Consider the following 7,640-nt stretch of genomic DNA (forward strand, 5'->3'; position numbering starts at 1 on the left):
CAGTCAGACATGCTGGGAGGATTTTACAGTGTCAGAAGGGTGAGTGGTGACAACAACAGTAATTACACTCACTGATCACCGTCTGCATTCCAGCTCCAGAGCGCCCCTGGCAGTGGAGGGAAGTCAAACCTGCTGCTCAGACCAGCGCCGCCGCCCGGTACTTGCCGAGCCCTCAATAAATACTCCCTGTGAATGTGGTGATGAAGAAGAGGGAACTTAAGGCAGAGACATGCAGCTCAGAGATGAGAATGAACCTGCCCAAGATCACACAGCAGGGTGGTGCCCGAGTTGGGATGGCGGGGGCACAGGAGGTCTGGCTCCTAATCACTCAGCAATCCAGCTCCCCAGGCCTCGGCCTGGGGCCTGGACACGTGGATGCTTGGGGAACTTGAGATTCCTTCTCTCCGGCAGAGATCTGCCTTCTAAACGAGGGGGCCTGGAAAAGCTTCCCAATGCCACGTGGAGGAAGAATGAATGGAACGTCTCAGGCAGCCTAGGAGCCGGGGCTGCCGCAGGTGAACTGCACTCCTCACCTACCCGCCTGAAATCAAGCTGCAGAAAGGAAGGGCCACAAAGCCACCCCGTGGGGTGCAGGGAGGCCACAAGGTGAGAGCTTCTAGAAAATAGTACTGTGCTCCCCACATTCACAGCCCCCAGTCCAGGCTGTGGGCCAATGCCTGGGGCAGGGAGGCACAGTGGGCACTGGGCCCATGTCAGACCCTCTGCTCCCTCCCAGGGCTACAGTGGGAGCTCCCTTATTGCCAAAGCAGCAGGGACCAGCCTAAACTGGGGGGCCTACTAACAAGGGAGGGCAAGTGAGTTATCCAGCGGAGGATGCGGAGTCCCTGACATACCACCACCTCTGCCTCAGTTTCCCCAAGGTCAGTCCTTCAGGGCCTGATCAATTGGTAACCGGGGCGGCCTCAGCTGTTCCCCAGGGACCAGGCCCACAGGGCAGCTGTCCCCCTCCTCCACCACCACACACACACCCCACAGAGGGTACCAACCAGAAGAGCACAGATGGAGAGTTGCAGGCACCACTCTCTCTGCAGATGGCTGAAGACAGTGCAGAGCCAGCTGCCACTCTGGCCACACAGGAGAGGCCTATGGGGCCGCCTGGCTGGGCAGGAGTTGGCTGCCCAGCTCTGCCTGCCTGTCTCACCGTCCGGCTTTGCAGAGACCTCCTAGGAGCTAGGGGCAGGCAGGTGAGGAAGCAGGCCCCCAGCTCTGAGCCTGGCTAGGGAGACAAGCCTGGCTCTCATCACAGTGATACCCAGAGTTGGTATTCAGCATCCAGGGGGGCTCTGGGAGTAAATGGGGAGAAATTCAATGAATTATCAAACACAACACTGTCTGTTATGAGTGCTGATTAACAGGACTAATAGTAACCTGCTATGTCTGGAGGTTTTATGGTGTCAGACGCTCTGCTTATGCAGATCATTCTCATTTTATCCACACAACCCTGTGGGCTGGGTACCACTTGTGTGTTAGAGATGGTCAGAGACATGAAGTAACTTAGCCAGGATCGCACAGCTTGGACCTGGCTGGGCCTCCAGGTGTGTGGGTTGTAACCAAACACAGGACACCAGGAATCTGGCCCCTGTTAGGCGCTTCATCTTCTCCTTCGGTTTTCACAACAGTCTATCCGCACTTTACAGAAGGAGAATCGAGGTACAGGGAGGTACCCATGCCTTTCTATAACAGAGCAGAAAGCTGAAGGTGCAGGAAGCCCTTCATTTGAGGGACAGAGGAGAGGGGGCAATACTGCTGCCCCCTCTCTGAGCCCGGAGTCTCTGATCACAGACTCTGGGTTCAGGCCAGCTGGCCTCTACTCCCAGCCGGCCAGCTGGATGACTTGGGCAAGCTTCTCTCCATCCATTTATCTCCTCGCCTGCCAAGTGGGAACCAAAATAGCACCTCCTATTGGGGCAATTAAATGAGGCCACATGCGTAAATCTTGCAGCCCAGGCCTGGCAGACAATAGGCACCCTGATGCATTGGCCAGGACACTGTTATTCAGAGTGGCCTGCAAAGGAGGCAGAGAGGGGGCTGCCAGGGAGGTAGGAGATCTCCAAGAACATGGCGGCCTCAGGACAGGGATAAGAGGTTAGGGCATCCTTACTGTCTGCTGTGACTGAGGCCTGGGGGAGTAGGAAGACATGGTGAGGCTGGGAGGGTTAGGAGGAGGTCTTCAGCCCCTTGTTCTACCTCTAACCCTCCAGCCAGAGCCGCAGCATTTAGTGGGAACCAGCATAGCAAACAGTGAAAAGCTGTCCCTACCTGTGCAAATGGCCATGAGCAACCACTGCCAGCTCAGAAGTGGGTTTTTTGTTTGTTTTCGAGACAGGGTCTCGCTCTGTTGCCCTTGCTGGAATGTAGTGATGCAATCATAGCTCTCTACAGCCTTAATCTCCTGGGCTGAAACGATCCTCCCACCTCAACTTCCCAAGTAGCTGGGACTATAGGCATGTCCCACCACACCAGGCTAACTTTTGTATTTTTTGGAGAGACAGGGTCTTGCTATGTTGCCCACGCTAGTCTTGAACTCCTGGGCTCAAGCAATCCTCCCACCTTGGCCTCCCAAAGTGCTAGGATTACAGGTATGAGCCACTGCACCCAGCCTCAGAGGTGGGTATTTTTAGACAAGAGCTGTTCACATCCAGGCTTCTCCCCTTGCAAGTGGAGTGACTATGTAAATCATTGAGCACAATGCCTGGCACACAGTAGGTGCTCAATAAATCTTTGCCAACATCATTATTATCATCATAAAGCCCACATGAATGCCAAAGGCCCGGCACTCCACCATTTGCAGTTTGCAGAACCCTTTCACATCTACTACCTCCTCCACAAAACAGTGATGATCATTCCCATTTCACAGAGATGAAAACTGAGGCTCAGACAGAGGACCTTCCCAAAGCTTTGCAGCAAGTCGGCAACAGAGTCAGGACCTGAGCTCAGACCGTGTGTTTGGCGGCCAGTGTTCCCAGCCATCTCCCTGCTATCTCCTGTGGGAAAGCCTCCGGGACACAGGCGTGGGGGTACCCACAGTCCCATGATAACGCCATCTCCCATCACACCCGCCCCAGGGCCGGACAGGGATTGCGTTGCACATGTGACTCAGCCTCCTTCACAAAGGGAGCTGTGTGTCTGGTTCCCTAGGCCTGCCTCCCCCACCCACTGCCCATCCCCCAGTCGGGGAAAAAGCAGGGAGCCTGGCCTAGCCGAGATGCGGGGGAAGCAAGGTCATCCTCACCCCTAAAATGGGACAAATCTAATGGTGCTTCAGGTCTAGCCTTGGGATGCAAGAGGTCGGTGCCAGTTCAGATGATAGAATGAAAGGCTGGGCACACAGGAGGGGCGAGCGTGCCCAGGTCCAAGCCTATTTTCTGATACCTTATTTGGAGTTCCAAGGACAGACTCCATCTAGCTGGCTCCCTTGGTGAGTGGAGCCTGGGCAGGTGCCCTGCCCATGTTTAACCTGCATCTGGTTTCAAAAGCGCTGGAGCTTGTGGTCAGGGAGGAGGCACTGCCCGGATGCCAGTCAGGCTCCTGTGTCCACACCTGGCTGCAGCACTGGCCTCTATGCACCCCACCCCCCAAAAGTTCCAGACTTGGAGCAGGTGGACCTCTGTTGAACACTTATACTGTGCTAGGCAGGTGACTTGCGTTTTTCCCCACAACTCTGTCAAGGAGGATTTCCCCATTTGTGAGAGGAGAAGACTGAGACTCAGAGAGGGAAAGGGGCTGACAGGTCACGCAGGGTTAGAGCTGCCTTATTTCAGTCCTGCTTTTCCCTCCATACCCGCTTCTTGGTTCCAATGGCATCTTGACCACCTGCCAACAAAAAATGGCCTTGAGCCCGATGCAGGCAGACGTTCTCCCTCCCCCAGGGTCACCCTGTCCCTGCCCTGCCGGGGAGGGGCCACTGCAGAATGCAGTTCCTTAGGGTTCAGGCTGGCTGGGCCTCCAAGGCCCACCCCCGTCTGCTGACCTCCCCAGCGGGGAAGGCACGCCTGGGTGCCCCGCTGCCCGAGATAGAAGGTAGGCAGCATGGCCACCCCCTCTCCCTAAGCATGACGGAATGTCTGACCTTTTGCCTACCTCCCAAGAGCACTTGGCAGGAAGGTTGGATCCATCCAGAATAGGTCATTCTGGCCATACCCCTGCTCCCAGCCTTCAGAAGGCCCTGAGCCCAGAGCAAGGCTGGGCCACCTCTATCAAGCCCTTTCCTCACCCAATCATATGCCTGCCAGCCTGGGCCCCTCTTGCAGTGTGCACGGCTGGGCGTCCAGAAGTCTGGGTTCTTGGGTGAGACTCTACACATCCCTGGATGTCACGGTGCCCTCTGCAGCTCAGGGGATTGGAGCCAGAAGCACAGCCCCTCCTCTGAGTGTGGCTCCTGGGAGGATCCCTGCCCGGCGCCCAGCTAGAAGCAGCCTTGTCTGGAGGAGCGCCAGTGGTTGGGAGGCTCCAAACTGCCCATCACTCCACCTAGATGCCACCAGCGTCACCCTAAAGCCCTCCGAATAGCCAACCGTGAGATTTTGCATCAAATTTGACCTTTCTGTGCCTCAGCATTCTCATGTGTAAAACGGGGATATCTTGGAGAACTATCTTGGAGAAACTGTCACTGCCACTGCTGTATGTTTGGTTTAGCATGAACTCCCCACTCTCTTTTTTTTTTTTTTTTTTTTTGAGACAGGATCCTGCTCTGTCGCCCAGGCTGGAGTGCAGTGGTGCCATCAGAGCTCCCTGCAGCCTCAAACGCCTGGGCTCACATGATCCTCCCACCTCAGCCTCATGAGGAGCTGGGATTACAGGTGGGCCACCACGCCCAGCTTGGGTTCTCTTTTAAAATCCAAATTCCCCCAGTGGAGAGGGCAGCAGGAGAGGCTTCTGACTCCTCTGTAGAAGCCTCCCTTCCTGAACTAGGGGTCCCAGCCTTGGCATGGGGTCACCAGCAAGACCCCTTACCTCAAGACCATCCCAGTTGCTGCTCTTGCCTCTAAAATTGTGCCTCTTGCATCAGCAGCATCCTTGGCCCTGGCCTGTGATGTCTGAGTAGCAGCTGCTCGGATGCCAGACCCGGGTCAGGTGCCTCTGGTCAGGCAGTGAGGCATCATCGCTCCTGTGCCAAGGGAGCCAAATGAGACCCAGAGAGGTTTAGTGACTACCCACAAGGCGGCACGGCAGTGTGCAAAGATGGCAGGACTTGGTCCATCTCGAGAGGACTGTGTATCATCTCACTCGATGCCACAGTGTCCCCGGATGTCAGCTTTGATCTCCCTGTGCACCCCACCTCCACCCCCACTCCCTACACACATACACACACCCCATCAGTGCCCAGCACAGAATGTGTTAAGGTGTTGGCTACAAGAGACCTCCCACTGGGAGAATCATAAACAGGGCGCCACTGTTTCCTCACCTGGACACCAGGACTGCCACCACTTCTCTCTTGGTAAAATGAAGAGCAGAAGTTGAAACTACTTTGTGGAAAGCCCACGGAGCGCCCAGTCCCCCAACACATCCCAGAAATGCCGCCTTCTGCATGTGCCTCTGCCCAGCAGCCAGGAGCCCCTGGGGTCTCCCCCTAAGTGCTGGGGCACAGATGGCTCAGAAGGCGTAATGGAGTAATGATGATAGCCACTCATTAGCAGGTGCTGCTTAATTAACAGAGGGAATGCGGGGGGCCCATTTGCTGCCCACACGCCCCAGGGAGCCAAGTTGGTAGAGAAGGCACAGTGCCAGCACCCCACCCACAACTCCAGACACCCACCTCTGGTGGCTGGCGTGTGTGGCCCGTGAGGCCAGGCGAGGGGCCTACTGCTGCAGCTTATGGGTTTACAGACCAGTGCCCCTGCCTCTCCTCCATGGAACAGACAGGGAAACAGGCCTGGAGGGAAGGGAAGCCTGGCCCAGGGCCCCACAGGAGGCAGTGGCAGGGCCGGGCCCCTTCTTCCACAACAGTACCCTGTTCCAAAGAGTCCTCAGCCACCATTGAGGGGCCTGGCCCAGAAGAGACAAGCAGCCGGTGGAGGGAGGGACCGTTTGAAGTTCTCCTGCCTCTTGCAGCCAGGGCAGGGAGGGCTGTGCTGCTGGGTGCAGGGAACTGGGGGGAGCAGGGGGACCCTCTGCTGGCCACTGGCCAGGCACGCCCCCAGGCCTGTACCCCGTTCCTTCCACTTGGCTCACCAGGGGAGGCTGCCTTCTTCACCCGTCAAAAGTCAAACAACCTCGGCCAACCTGCTCCCAAACCAGTTTCCGTGGGATCCCAACAGGAAGCTGCTCGGGGCGCTGCAGAAAGCAGGCAGGAGGCTTCAGGTCCTGCCGCCCGCCTCCTGTCCACACTCAGGCTCCACAGCGTCACCCTTGCCCTGCGTCCTGCAGTGTCCTCCTCTGGACACTGGGAACACACCTCACACCTGCCAGCTTCCCGGTGCCAGGATGACCACCATGCCAGCATGCCCGGCCACGCTGTGCACTGCAAGGGGTAACCCCAGAATAGCCAGGGCCTCCACTGAGAGACACCCAGTACCCTGAACAGGCCAAGGGCCAGGCCACACACATCGGGACCCTCAGGGCATTGAACTAGACCTGAGGGATGGCCAAGGTCAAGGGGACAGGCTGGCAGCGGCACCCCACTTATCTTTCCCACCCCTGTCCCGCACCCATCTCTTACCTCCAGGTCTGGGCAGGTCCCTCACCGGCCTATGCCTGTGTGGCCTGCTCCTCCCCTTCCACCTCCTCCCAGGGCCACAGGCACCCAGTCTGAGCTTGTCTGGGCTGGCGGGCAGCCCCAGGTGAGGCTCCGCCTGCCTGTCTCGCTCCATTTCCGGCTGCCCCACAGCCATTGCAGCTGCCACCCTCTCTTGTTCTCAGGTGTCCTTGCAGGGGCCAACCTGGCCCGTAGGTGCTGAGCCCCCCACCCCTCACCTCTCCATGGACTTCAGCGCCTCTTTCCTGGGAAGCAGAGGCTGCTGGATGAGCCTAGGGGAGTCCTTGGTTGTTTTAGGGTCTCAGCGGCCGCCCAGGCTGTTGGGAGATGCTGCCCTCCATCCGTAATCTGCCAACTCTTTGTGAGTTTCTTCCTGCCTCCTCCCTCAGTCCAGGCCCCGCCTGGAATCCTGGGCCCAGACTCACCTGCCTGTAATAAAAACAGGCCCCAGCCAGCAGCTGGTGGGGTCAGGAGGCGGGAAGTGAGGGGGATGGGGAGTCCTACTTGTTCTGCTCTCTGAGTGTCCAGGCTCCTGCAGGACACCGGACAAAGGGAGAACTGAGGTAGAAAAAGGGGCAGGGATGGAAGCCTCTTCCTGGAAAGAGCTCAGCGGCCACTGCTCCAGGTGTCCTGGGAGGGTGCTGAGTGGAGTCCTCCAGGCAGCCCTGGCCCACTCACCCCTAACCCTGCCTCCCCGGCCCCTGCCCCACCCTTCACTCCTTGTCTCAGTCCGGCAATTCTCCAGAGGAAGTTTCTCAAGCTCTCACACCCAGGCACCCCTCCTCCAGATGCTTTCTGATTCCTACGTCACATCCCCAACATTGAGAACACCGTCTGAGCCCCGCCACCCCTTCTAGAAGCCATCCGGGCAATGGCTAATTTATTCTACAAAGTCTCCATCAGGTGCTGCTGTGGGTCACAGCTG

General features: G+C 57.6%; 1 protein-coding gene across 4 annotated transcripts in view; it reads right to left on the bottom strand.

Moving 5' to 3' along the window:
• Window positions 1-7,287, bottom strand: part of ADGRG1 (adhesion G protein-coupled receptor G1) — a 42,519-nt gene extending 35,232 nt beyond the window's left edge. For 2 of the 4 annotated variants that reach the window (XM_011971828.1, XM_011971823.1), the window contains exon 1: window positions 6,680-6,874. The gene's annotated coding sequence lies outside the window, so the exon portion shown is untranslated. Of the gene's footprint in view, window positions 1-6,679; window positions 6,875-6,933 lie in introns of those variants that run through there. The other 2 variants (XM_011971830.1, XM_011971831.1) reach the window with 2 other exon arrangements.
• Between the last annotated feature and the right edge of the window lie 353 nt (window positions 7,288-7,640).

The sequence above is a fragment of the Mandrillus leucophaeus genome, unplaced genomic scaffold (genome assembly GCF_000951045.1).
Source record: "Mandrillus leucophaeus isolate KB7577 unplaced genomic scaffold, Mleu.le_1.0 Scaffold125, whole genome shotgun sequence".
Lineage (NCBI taxonomy): Eukaryota > Metazoa > Chordata > Mammalia > Primates > Cercopithecidae > Mandrillus > Mandrillus leucophaeus.